The sequence below is a fragment of the Ambystoma mexicanum genome, chromosome 9 (genome assembly GCF_040938575.1).
Source record: "Ambystoma mexicanum isolate Mex_15411 chromosome 9, UKY_AmexF1_1, whole genome shotgun sequence".
Classification (NCBI taxonomy): Eukaryota; Metazoa; Chordata; class Amphibia; order Caudata; family Ambystomatidae; genus Ambystoma; species Ambystoma mexicanum.
Genome location: NC_090931.1, coordinates 1,345,604,430 through 1,345,618,820, shown reverse-complemented (window position 1 = coordinate 1,345,618,820; position 14,391 = coordinate 1,345,604,430).

Here is a 14,391-nt window from a genome sequence, read left to right as displayed (position 1 = left end):
AGTGCTCAAGTCACGCTTTCGCTCCCTTGACTGTTCTGGCGGGCAGCTGTTATACGCTCCCCCAGTAGTGTGCATGATCATAGTGGCAGCATGTGTCCTGCACAATGTTGCAACACGCCGGGGCCTGCCCGTAGACATGGTGGTGCCCCCACATCCCCAACCACATGCACGCCCGCTGCGCATGGGAGGGGAAAGGGTACGGGGTGAGGCAGCCCGTACGCAGCTTGTGGCTAATTACTTCAACTAAAATCACACCCCTGTGGAGTGCACACAGCCCTGGCACATACCAGCTGACTATCTATGATGATGAGTCAAGTGACAGTCAACTGTCACAACCATACCAGCCTGAGATTGTTCACCTGGAAGTGTTCCATTGTGTGCATCCCTACCTACACAAACACCACCAATGCTGTGTCATCAAAAGATACACTTCTATGCTGCTAGAATCATTACCCCCTTGCAAGATACAACATGACAACAGTTCCATGTCACCCAACACCTCCCCAGCACCGCCACCCAACCCACCATGGCATGTCATGCTATATGAGATAAAACAAAGGACTCCCTAATACATGACACATGTTTCACAAAGTACAGTGTCCCGAATGGAAAATGGCCACACACAATATGCTCCCATTAATGTAGAACTGACAACACACATGACCAAAGACTTACCACAATACAATACAGCTAGCCAACCCCAAACATAGCATTCACATGACCGTACTAAGTTAAAGGATACGTAGTCTTACAACCTGGTGATGCTAGCACATCGACCACTTCCAACTGGACAGTGTTGGTGCCACGCAAATCTGGAAGTGCACTGCTTACAACATGAACTCCATCTCCAAAGTAGACGGCCTTGTGAAGACATGAGGAATTAACCTGCAAATTAGGAGGAAGACATGGATGCACAAGCACACATCAATACACCATGCAGTGTACAATACTACAACAACACACAGGCATCCCAAAAACAGAAAATAAAGTGCACGCAACCCCTCGTAGACCACATGCGTGGAAAAATGAACCCGCACTACGCTGTGGCACCCAGAAACACAAAAATGAACGTACGCGTGTTACGCACAGCCTACAATGACCTCTGAAGGGGTACGCGACACACGGGGCAAGCACAGTTGGTAAATACATGCGCGACTCACCGTCTGCCTGGAAAATGAGCGTGAAAAATATGCACGTGTGCGCGTTGGCAACACCCCCGCCAAAAGAAGAATTGTACACAGTCTGAGGCGACAGGACAAAAGAAGAAGTGAATGCTGTTTGAGGAAACAGGCCCAACAGAAAATCAGAAAAAGCTGTCAGAGGTAACAGGGAGTACGAACTAGAAACGCTGTGAAGTAAATCGCGTGTGAACCGACAAGAAGTACAGAATTCACCCACTCGCTCTCCACGAAAAGCAGGTACAAGGAAATGACGTCCTACATGTACCTTTTGGACCGGCCCACACATCCAATATCACTTCCGCGTATACGCGCTAAGGCCCAATCCTCCAATTACACGAGCTGACACTCGGACGTGCAGTTCTTGAACGTGTAACATGCACCCGGGTTCAGGGAAACACCCGCGCGCACACGTCACAGACGCGCTTATGCGCTAAGGGCCTTTCGGCCAATGAAATTGCGTACGCGTGATGACGCGCTTTCACGCTAAGGGCCTTTCCTCAAATTACACGCTGACGTGCTAGATTTTCACATGCCAAATCACTCCGCATCAAGCTGGCCACGCGTTCGCACACGGAAGACCACGCTCCTGCCCAGAAGGCCGAATTACTGCCCCCCAGAGCCCTGAGCACGCTCCCACCTGCCATCTGCTGCTGCCTGATTGCCTGCTGCACACGTGCCCTGCCATTTGCTGCCTGCACGTCAGCCCGGGGTGCTGTTGCTGTGACCACCCCTGCTGGAACCGTAGACTCCCGACTGCTATTCCATCGCTCCACAGCCCAGCCCCAGGACCCAGTTGCCCACCCACACCTGCCTCTGGGGTTGCCATGTCGGGCACTACACCATCTGGCACCACTGGCAACCCCCAGCCAGGGAGGCAGAGGGCCACCAGCTTCACTGCCACCGAAGTTGGTGTCCTGGTGGAGCAAGTCCTGGGGCAGTATGATGCCCTCCTCGGAAGGTCAGCCACCGACAAGGAAGGACGGACTCTGATCTGGACGGACATCGTGACTGCCATCTACGCGAAGGGGGTGGCAGTCCGCGACTTCCAACATGTCAAGAAGTGCTGGGAGGACTTCAGGTCCAGGACCCTCAACAAGGCCCGGTGCCTCTTGAAGTAGCCCGTCTGGAGTAGAGCGGTAAGTGTACATGCATACTGATTGGAAGCTGTGCGTGTGGTGGTGTGCCAGTAGTGTGCAGGTTGTAAATGTGTTTTGTAGGGCCATGTATGGATGTGTATGTACAGGGCTGTGAGGCTGACACATGCAAGTCCTTTCATGTGTGAGACACATGGATGGTGTATGTGTGGGTAAGCATGCAGGCCAAATGCAGGCCAAATGCAGATGTGTGAGCACACATGTTCTGATTACTGTGTATGTAAGTTGGCATGGTTGTGGTGTCACACATGGATGTTGGTTCCAGCTCCATGTATCTGCACCGTGTACATGTGCATGTGTGTGTATTTGACATGGGTGCAACAGTAATGTAACATGGATGCATGTGAGACTGATATGTAGAAGACTGATTGCCAGATGTGACATGGATGCCAATCTCATCACTGCGACAGTTGGCGGAGGTGTACACATGCATGTAATTGTGGTGGCGTGTGCGCATGTCTAGTGCACTCCCTGTGTTTCATGTGATGTCTAGCTCACCTTTGGCTGCTCATGCTGTTTGTATGTGTATGGATGGTGCTGGCTGTTGCAATATGGCTGTGGAATAGCTCATGTGTGTGAGTTGCAATGACATGTGAGTTGGGGATTGCGATGCCATGTGAAGTATGACAATGCCACTCATGTACGACTGTCATGTGTGTATGAGTCCATTGTACAGTGCCCTGATGCCTGTCTCCTATCTCTCCCTGTCTGCAGCGTCAACTGATGAAGAGGGCGGAGAAGGTGCTGTGGAGCACAGCGGCAGGGATTGCACCACCAGCCAGAGACGCAAGGCCCGGCTCCCCTCCCAGGTTGTCATCTCATCGGGGAGTGAGGAGTCCGGTGCCGCGTCCCAGGTTGCAGCTGCCGAGGGGAGGTCCAAGACGCGGAGGTTGGAGTTGGACTCCTCGGCAGCCGAAGGGGCAGCTGAGACCCCACAGGGCCCAACGGAGGAAGATGGCACAGAGTCATCCAGGTTGGTGGGGGGTTTGGTGGAGGAGGAGGCCGTGCAAGGGACAGAGACGGGGGTCTAGAGGTGGGGATTCCACTGGTGCTAGTGGTGCAGTGCAGGGGCAGGGACAGGAGGCAGCACAGGCCGCCGCGGAGGTGCCTGTGTGTAATCCTGTCCCCAATCCTGTGACTGCATCATCTTGCACCAGCAGGGATACCTACGTCCAGACCCGTTCTCAGGGAGGGGATTGGCTTACACCAACTGGCCTTCCTCTCCCTGTGGATGTGGCTATCCGGCACAGGGTTGAGCCTGTCCTGGGTGGGGTGGCGTTGCGTCAACGTGCCATGCAAGCTGACCTGCAGTCTTTTCATGAGGAGACTGCATGTCTTCTCGCATGGCTCGTTGACCGTGTTGACCCACTGGGGCAGCTCACCATGGCCGGATTCCTCCGTTTTGTGGACCTTGTTCCGACCCCCTCCTCAGCTGAACCCCCTATGCGCCAGTCGTCCTCTGTGCCATCTTCCCACCCATGTGTCACCTGGGTGCCCTGTGGAGCTGCCTCTGACCCTGCGGCCAGGCTGGTGGAGGACACATCCCTGCCACAGTCGGGAGTCGGACGTCCAGCAGAGGTGGGCACCTCAACAACTGCACCCCAGCTGGAGAAGGATGTGCAGGCAGCAGGAGCCAGGGCACAGGCAGCGGCACAGCAGCAGCAGCAACAAGGTGGGAGCCATGATGGCTCGGGGCCTTCATAATCGGAGGGGCAGGCATCGGCCGGAGGGCAGGAGGACCCTGGACGGGAAGTGTCTTCCGTGTGGCAGCGGTTGGGCCATGCGATAGATGCGGAGCGGCAGTGGGCGGAAGAGGCACGGCTCACGATGGTCAGGGCGGAGAACTCCATGCGTAGGGCCCTGAGGCGGGCCGAGTGCCTCGAGGCCATTCGCAGGGACCTGGAGTTCCAGATGTCATCGTGGGCCATGGAAGAGGACCGCCTCCGGGAGATTGAGCAGGAGTTCGATGATGCCCTGGCCCAGAACCTCAACATGTGAGCCGTTGGACTTGCCCGCTGCCCTTGTAAATAGTCAGATAGTGTTAGGTTTCCTTTGTTTTTTTTTTTTATTTTGGTTGCGCTTGGACAATGCACCACCTTTCTGTATATAGTTTTTCATTAGGTAGTATTTTTGATAGGTTTCATTTCTTCAGTTGGGATCATGGACCCTGGATTGTTCTTCTGTATATAGTTCACTATTGGATTCATCTTTTTTATTATTTTATTTACCCATGGAGCAATGGTTTTCACTTTTGTTTTTCGCTTGGATTTGATTTTTTGAACTGTGACTTTGGACACATTTCCTTTGGATTATGGTTTGTTGTTTTTCATTATTTTACGGACATGCAGCTTTTCGTTTTTAATTCCCATTGTCGTTTGTTTGTTTTTAATTCCATTCATGTTGCTTTTAATACATTTTTTTCTTCATACTTCGATGTGTGTTATTATCTCATTGGTTTCATGCGTGTCATGATATGGGTTTTGACATTCACTTGCACCCATTGTGTGTGTGTGACGGGCATGTGTTCATTTACATACTTGCAATTGGGGTTGTATCATGAAATTGGCATTTCTATGTGGGTGGATGCAATACTTGAGTGGGTCTTTGGCATGCGGAGGCTGGCCATAAGGGCCAGGGATCTAGATTGTGATGACGTGTTGGCTGGGGGACATTAGTGGGACATGAGTGGGGACCTGCTGGCAGGTGCCCTGCACTGCTGGAGGGTGGGGGTGCTGGGGGATGTTAGGGAGAATTCCCTAACTGACTACTGTCTCCCCGGGCATGTAAAGTCACCATTGACTTTACTAGACCTAAATTTACTAACAGAACTAGTACAAACCATCCTATTGTGGACGTACTAGTAGCGGTAATTCGATTACTCCTGGGTCTGTTATTCGAGGGGGCACTGTCCCGTCCCCCCTCGTCGAGTTTTGGCTGGTGGCAGTGGAAACTACTTGTTATATTCGACCCCGAATATAACCCTATGGGATTCTTCCCATTGTTAGAGATTGATACTGTTTCTCGTTAATCTCTAACATACCACTGGTCTACTTGTCTTAAATAAGTCTATTGATGGAATTTTCTGCCAGAACTCGGTTTTTAAAATGGCGTCTGTGTTCGTCTCTGTGACTCCTAAACCAAAGGTCGAGCCCTTTGTTCCACTTTTGGCGGGCTTCTGTAAAGAGACCCTCCAAAGTGGTGCCATTCTGTCTGGGTTACCACAGAGGTGTGGGAGGGGGTTTAGGCACCCTGGACGAGTGGCCTTGCCAACTCCGGTCGCACTCTGGTGTGATTGGCCCAAGCGGTGAGCCTCCCCGCTCACCACTTAGCATGTGTTGATTGACAGCTAGGCTGAATGAATGGGGGTTTTCTGCATAAAAGCAGGGCTTTTGGGACTGGATCTTAAGAAGTCGCCACAGGACCTAAGAATCCAACGAGGATAAAGCTGAGCCGACCTGCAACGATGACACCTCCGGTGGAGCCCTGCTGAACCGACTCACCACTTCCCGACGACAGAGGAGATCTCCCTGCCGGAGAGTCTCTTCCCCTGACTGGTGGGAACAACCAGTCCCTTTTGCTTTTACTTCACCTCAGGACGCAGTGGTCGAATTGCCCGTGCAGAGCACTTCGGCAACCGGATAGCCACTACCCCTGTACACCCTGTAAGGTGGTGCCTTGTGATGGAGCACTCCGCGGCTGGTCTCTTCCCTGGTGGTGCAACGATCTTCAACTTTCCTTCGACGACGAGATCCTCTCTTCTCTTGGCAAAGACCGGACGTGCATCCACCACCAGGAACAACTGCCCCCGCCGGAGCTGTCTCTCCACAATCAAGGTACTGTGTCCGCCTGGCTTCCCTTGTTGCCGGATAGAGTGAGGTGTCTTAATCATCGCCTTTTCATAGGGTCGCCTCGAAGCTTTCTCTAGCGTGTTGTTCTGAACTGGTCCACTCTGCCGATAACAATTTGCTCAAAGACTCGAACGCATTTCCACTAAAATACTTTTGGGACATATCGCCTCGCCTTTCTCCGAGTGGGCTTGGCCTCTGAACTTTATAATCTATCGTGGTTCTTGTCTTCTTGCCTTGCATTTGTCCGTTCAGTATTGGGACCGTGTTGATTTCGTAACCTGCTTATTTTCCCTCCCGTCCTAACAAATACTAGTGTGCCATCTAGGTTGAGGCATACACCTCTGTCTGGAAAAAAAGTGATGCTGGTAGAACCTAGATTTGCCGAACTATTGTTAGGGGGATTGATCTGTTTTCTTCGTAGAGTAATTGTAATTGAAGTGGTTGCCGTGATAGTGCCAAAGTGTTTTCTATAGATGTGCCGTTATAAATAAATACCTTTATATCTTTACACTGAAGCCTTGTTCCGTGTTTGCTTGTCTTACTGTGGAGAATTGCCCTATTTTGTATACTCCACATAATGCTTAACTCTTGAGGGAAGTCTGACTGCTCAGCCACAGCTACCAAGTGAATCTGTGTGGTACAGACTGCTACCAAGTGGGTTTACTGCCAAACACCTGTAGTCCTAAATCTTTTGCAGTGGTCGCAGAGGGAACTGCACAGGTTTCCGCCTAACACTGTTGGCAGCGGTCGGATTTGTATCGAGTATACAGTTTAGAGTGCTTTTCGACACTTTAGGATAACTAACCACAAAGCTTCGCGCTATAAAAAGCAACTTTCAAAAACATGTCTACGATGGAAACTTACAGTCAAGAGTCCTTGTCAGGTGAAAATACTGAGAGTTTGCGAGCTCTCTGTAGCCAAGAGAATCTTCCTGTAAGAGGCAAGAAGTTAGAACTAATAGAGTGATTGCTGGCGAACCAAAGTCTGGGTACTGGTTCAGAGGAACCAATTTCTCCAGCAAATGTAGATAACAGTGATGGTGTTGATCTAAATCGTAATTCTGATGATAGTGATGAAGAGGCTGAAGAGGAAGGAGAGGCTAACGAAACTGTCTCCCCTGCTCCTCTACCTGCCTTACCAGCTTTACTTACGGGGCCCATACCAGGTCCCACATGTAACCCCGCTTATTTTGAACTCAAAAAAATGAAGCTCGAATTAGAATACAAACGGTTCTTGGCTCAATCGGAACGAAACCAAGAGCTCGAGTTCAGACGGATGAATGCCCAGGCTGAGCAGAAGCAAGCTGAGTTAAGACTCAGGGAAATAGAGCTTAATCACGAGTTAGAGATGAAAAGGTTGTCTATGAAAAATGCTTCTCTCTCCTCTGGTTCCTCTAGGAGCTCCAGTCCCAAAAGACCCCGGATGCCAAAGAAATTAGTGGGTATGTATGAACCGAGATTGGATGTGTTGGATTGGTTAAAACTGTTTGAGTACAATCATGGGCTCCAGGACATAACCAGGAATGATTTACTTCCCTGGTTGTTCTCTAGGCTCCCTCCTGTTGCGACTGATGTGGTAATGGAGTTGGGGGAGGCGGATAAGACGGATTACGAAAGTGTGAAACTAGCCTTGATAGCTAGATTCGGGAAGACCCCTTCCCAGTATCTTAAGAGGTTTAGAACCCTCAAAAAGCATGATGGTACCCCTTGGGCTACCTGGGTGAGTGAAGGGTTGAAAAACTTAGAGGGATGGATTAAGGGTTACAAAGTGAACACTTATGAGGGTATGAAGAATCTTTTTATGTTGGAGTCGATTTATGATGCCTGTTCTCCTGGGCTCAGACAGCACTTTGAATTCGATTCAAAGGAATTGGATTCCCGGACGCTAGCTAAGGCTGCTGACTTATGGGTTGCCCACAGGGCTACTCATAAGGATTCTGGGGCAACTCAGAAAAAGGATGAGGGAAAACAGCCTAAAAAAGACTCAAAAGAGAATTCTAATAACTCAAATTCCAAAGAGGGCCCCAAACAAAACCAGAAGGGTAAGCCACAAGGAAACCCACAGCAGAATAGTGTGTCTTCTGGTCCCAAACCGGAAGGAGGTCAGAACAAGCAACCATTCCAGAAAGCATTTGGTAAATGCTTTGTTTGTGGCTCGACTGACCACGTGAAAGGAGATCCCAGATGTACGGGTAAACCTTCAGGGCTCCAGCTTGTCTTCTTAGCCTTCGCTCCAGAGGAGGAAGTCCAAATGGCAAGTGGAAACTTTCTACTGCTAGCTGACGAACCCATTGGAGTCTCAGCCAGCGATTCTTTAGTATCTCTGGGGTTGTGGGAACAACAGAATGTAGATGTCTATAATTCTATCCCCGATAATACTAAAGAGTATTATAAGGACAGTGTCCAGGTGAATGGTTAGGAGACCCCTGCCATTAGGGACACTGGGGCCAGCATAACTGTGGTGGATAAATCATTTTTTCAGGCTGAGGATGTTGCTAAGGCACCCAAACGCCTCACCAAGTTAGCTGGAGGTCCTGTGCAGATGCTTCCCCAATTACCAGTTCTCATCCAGTGTAACGACATGACTGTGAAGATACCTGTCAGCATACAGAGTGAGGTACCAGGACGCGTACTGTTGGGTAACGATTTGAAAACTCTCGGAGTTGTATTGCATACTCCCAGACCTCCTAGTAAACGGTTACAGGAGCTAACCAGACCCGCAAGAGAGAGGACCATGCGCGGTACTCTCCAGGAGATGATGAAGAAAGAAATCACTCCTGCTCCACTGGAATTGTCGGCCGCTGTCTCCAAGAAATCAGAAGCGAAAGGGAAACCTAAGACTTCTATCCCGAAACCAACAGCCGACATTACAGTGCAGCCAACACGGACTTCCCCGCGGTTGTCCAAAGTTACACCCGTAACTCCACCTCCAGCCGAGGCTGAGAGGGAGGTATAACCCTGTGTGGTAGAATTAGACTCTGAGGAAGAGCTAATAGAAGGCCAGGATCTCATTGGAGATCTGGATCCTGTTGACCACCCTGAGCTGCAGTCTTTACTGGCAGAAGGTGGACCCAGCAGGGCAGACTTCAGTAAGGGACAGAGAGAATGTCCAACTCTGGAAGGTCTTCGCCACCAGGCAGAAGCTCAGGCTGAAGGGCAAGAGCCTGGGAAATACAGGTTACACTGGGAAGATGGCCTCTTCTACAGTGAACCGACCGAGTCTGCACCTGGAGACTACAAACGACTTGTAGTACCCCAAGAGAACAGACCACAGTTCTTGCAGTTAGCCCACGAGATTCCTTTGGCTGGTCACTTAAGTTTCAAGAAGACTAAGGAAAGGCTCTCTCTCTACTTCTATTGGCCGAAGATGGGGGCCGAAGTGGAAAAACACTGCAGGAGCTGCCACACCTGCCAGACCTCTGGTAAGGTTGGCTCCAAGAATGTGGCACCTTTAGTGCCTCTCCCAGTTGTGGGAGTCCCATTTGAGAGAGTAGGGATTGACATTGTTGGTCCCCTTGATCCTCCAACCTCCTCAGGCAACAGGTTTATACTTGTTGTAGTAGACCATGCTACTAGGTATCCTGAGGCAATTCCTATGAGGACTGTTACAGCTCCGGCTGTGGCTAAGGCCCTGCTTGGTATTTTTACTAGGGTCGGGTTTCCTAAGGAAGTAATCTCTGACAGGGGGTCAAACTTTATGTCCCACTACATGAAAGCCATGTGGAAAACCTGTGGAGTTACTTACAAGTTCTCAACAGCTTACCACCCACAAACCAATGGGTTGGTAGAACGGTTCAACCGAACCATGAAGAGCATGATAGGTGCTTTAGAAGAACCCCTTAAGGGTAAGTGGGGCCTCCTACTGCCATGCCTTCTCTTTGCTTATAGAGAAGTCCCTCAGGAGGGAGTAGTTTACTCTCCCTTCGAGCTTCTCTATGGTCATCCCGTCAGAGGTCCTTTGGCCCTGATTAAGGAGGGGTTGGAGAGTGCTCCTTCCCCCAAGCCAGTCAGAGTGACTGACTACGTGATAGGTCTCCGGAGGAGAATGTCGCACATAATAACGGAAGCAAGCGATAACTTGAAAGCTGGACAAGCATTGGTCAAGCACTGGCACGATCAAAAGGCTAACATGGTTGAGTTCGCTCAAGACCAGCTCGTTCTCGTTATGATCCCAACAAGGCAGAGGGCCTTGCAAGACAAGTGGATGGGACCCTTCAGAGTTGTGGGTAAACTCGGAGAGGTCAACTATCTGGTGGACTTGGGCAATCCCAAGGAGGCTCCGACAGTCTTCCACACCAACCGACTCAAAGCATATGTCTCAAGACCCGATGTAGGAGCGCTGCTTCTAGCATCATCCGAGGAAGAAGAAGAGAGTAAAGCTCTTCCGGATCTCCTCAGAGGCTTACCTTTAGATGAAAAAATTGAAGGAGTAAACCTCTCCTCCAATCTGACACCCGAGCAACAAGAAGAGTGCAAATCTATGTTGAATCAGTTTGCCTCTCTGTTCTCGCTTTCACCAGGCTTGACCCCTTGGGGCCAGCACGACATACTCACTGGTGACTGTCTGCCGGTCAAAAGCAGAGGATACAGAATGTCAGAAAACGTACGAACCCACATCAAAGGTAAGGTCAGCAAGATGCTCGTTCTCGGGGTAATAGAGCCCTCTACTAATCCATGGTCTAGCCCAGTTGTATTAGTACCAAAGGCCAGATCTAAAGAGCTTAGATTCTGCGTGGATTATAGAGCTCTTAATGCAGTCACCAAGACTGATGCCCACCCTTTGCCAAGAACAGATGAGTTGGTGGATAAACTTGGCGCCACCAAGTTCCTCAGCACATTTGACTTGACGTCAGGCTATTGGCAAATAGCCCTGACCGACCATGCCAAGGAGAAAACTGCATTTTCTACCCCCGTTGGCTTATACCAGTTTAAGGTAATGCCTTTCGGATTGAAGAATGCACCTGCTACGTTTCAAAGGATGGTAAACCAGGTTCTGAATGGGATGGAGGACTTCTGCATGGCATACTTGGATGACATTGCAGTGTTCAGCAATTCCTGGGAAGAACATGTAACCCACCTGAGAGATGTTTTGCAGGCTCTTGGACGAGCCAATCTGACCATAAAAGCGAGTAAATGCCAAATTGGACAGAGCAAGGTAGTCTATCTTGGACATGAGGTAGGAGGTGGAGAAATAAGGCCTTTGCTCAGTAAGATTGAAGCTGTGCAAAATTGGACAACACCTACTACTCAAACCCAAGTGAGAGCCTTCCTATGCCTCACTGGGTACTACAGGAATTTCATAGAGAACTATGGGACATTAGCTTCTCCACTGAATGTCATCTCCTCGCGCAAATTCCCTAAAAAGGTTAGATGGAACGAGGAGTGCAATCAGGCTTTTGAAAACCTGAAAAAGGCTCTTTGCCAAGCCCCAGTACTCAGAGCTCCTGATTACCGCCAACACTTAATTGTGCAGACAGATGCTTCAAATGTAGGAATAGGTGCCGTACTCAGTCAACTGGATGGGAAAGGTAGGGAGCACCCCGTTTGCTTCATTAGCCTCAAGCTGAAGGATCCTGAAACAAGGTGGGCAACAATCGAAAGAGAGTGCTTTGCTATCGTGTGGGCTCTGAAGAAGTATAGGCCGTACTTGTATGGTTCTACTTTTGTCATTCAGACTGACCACCAACCCTTGAGATGGTTAATGCAAATGAAAGGGGAAAACCCAAAACTATTGAGATGGTTGATCTGCCTGCAAGGGTTTGATTTCACCATTGAGCACAGGTCAGGGTGTCACCACCAAAATGCTGATGGTCTCTCTAGGATGTATGTCATCGACTAGAGGTATGAGATTCATCCAGGAGTGGATTAAATCCTCCTGTCCCTTAGTCTGGCAGGGCGAGTGTTAGGGAGAATTCTCTGTTTAGGCTGAATTTCCTAACCTAGTGAGTCCCCCAGCAGCTTTGCTGGTTTTCTGGAGTTTGTTTTTTTCGATCCTGCCAAGAGTCAGACTCTTTTTCTCCCACTCTTGGACATGAATGTGTGTAATTCCTGTAAATGTCAATGTGTTCTATGGGCTATGGAGTCTTTTACTCCATAGGGTCTCATATGTTTTTCTATGTGTGTTACACCGCACCCTACGTCCGTAACACTGCGGCGTCCTAGCGGACGCCCATCATAGACTCCATACCCGGGGACTGACTACTGTCTCCCCGGGCATGTAAAGTCACCATTGGCTTTACTAGACCTAAATTTACTAACAGAACTAGTACAAACCATCCTATTGTAAACGTACTAGTAGGGGTAATTCGATTACTCCTGGGTCTGTTATTCGAGGCGGCACTGTCCCGTCCCCCCTCGTCGAGTTTTGGCTGGTGGCAGTGGAAACTACTTGTTATATTCGACCCCGAATATAACCCTATGGGATTCTTCCCATTGTTAGAGATTGATACTGTTTCTCGTTAATCTCTAACATACCACCGGTCTACTTATCTTAAATAAGTCTATCGGATGGTATTTTCTGCCAGAACTCGGTTTTTAAAATGGCGTCTGTGTTCGTCTCTGTGACTCCTAAACCAAAGGTCGAGCCCTTTGTTCCACTTTTGGCGGGCTTCTGTACAGAGACCCTCCAAAGTGGTGCCATTCTGTCTGGGTTACCACAGGGGTGTGGGAGAGGGTTTAGGCACCCTGGACCGAGTTGCCTTGCCAACTCCGGTCACACTCTGGTGTGATTGGCCCAAGTGGTGAGCCTCCCCGCTCACCACTTAGCATGTGTTGATTGACAGCTATGCTAAATGAATGGGGGTTTTCTGCATAAAAGCAGGGCTTTTGGGACTGGATCTTAAGAAGTCGCCACAGGACCTAAGAATCCGATGAGGGTAAAGCTGAGCCAACCTGCAACGACGACACCTCCGGTGGAGCCCTGCTGAACCGACTCACCACCTCCCGACGACAGAGGAGATCTCCCTGCCGGAGAGTCTCTTCCCCTGACTGGTGGGAACAACCAGTCCCTTTTGCTTTTTCTTCGCCTCAGGACGCAGTGGTCGAATTGCCCGTGCAGAGCACCTCGGCAACCGGATATCCATTACCCCTGTACCGCGACCAAAAGGTGGTGCCTTGTGACGGAGCACTCCGCGGCTGGTCTCTTCCCTGGTGGTGCAACGATCTTCAACTTTCCTTCGACGACGAGATCCTCTCTTCTCTTGGCAAAGACCGGACGTGCATCCACCACCAGGAACAACTGCCCCCGCCGGAGCTGTCTCTCCACAATCAAGGTACTGTGTGCGCCTGGCTTCCCTTGTTGCCGGATAGAGTGAGGTGTCTTAATCCTCGCCTCTCCATAGGGTTGCCTCGAAGCTTTCTCTAGCGTGTTGTTCTGAACTGGTCCACTCTGCCGATAACAATTTGCTCAAAGACTCGAACGCATTTCCACTAAGATACTTTTGGGACATATCGCCTCGCCTCTCTCCGAGTGGGCTTGGCCTCTGAACTTTATAATCTATCGTGGTTCTTGTCTTCTTGTCCTTGCATTTGTCCATTCAGTATTGGGACCGTGTTGATTTCGTAACCTGCTTATTTTCCCTCCCGTCCTAACAAATACTAGTGTGCCATCTAGGTTGAGGCATACACCTCTGTCTGAAAAAAAAGTGATGCTGGTAGAACCTAGATTTGTCGAACTATTGTTAGGGGGATTGATCTGTTTTCTTCGTAGAGTAATTGTAATTGAAGTGGTTGCCGTGATAGTGCCAAAGTGTTTTCTATAGATGTGCCGTTATAAATAAATACCTTTATATCTTTACACTGAAGCCTTGTTCCGTGTTTGCTTGTCTTACTGTGGAGAATTGCCCTATTTTGTATACTCCACATACTGCTTAACTCTTCTTGAGGGAAGTCTGACTGCTCAGCCACAGCTACCAAGTGAATCTGTGTGGTACAGACTGCTACAAAGTGGGTTTACTGCCAAACACCTGTAGTCCTAAATCTTTTGCAGTGGTCCCAGAGGGAACTGCATAGGTTTCCGCCTAACGGGGGACATGAGTGGGACATGAGTGGGGGCCTGCTGGCAGGTGCCCCACACTGCTGGGGGGTGGGGGAGCAAGGGGACATGAGTGGGACATGAGTGGGGGCCTGCTGGCAGTTGGCCCACACTGCTGGGGGGTGGGGGTGCAAGGGGACATGAGTGGGGGCCTGCTGGCAGGTGCCCTGCACTGCT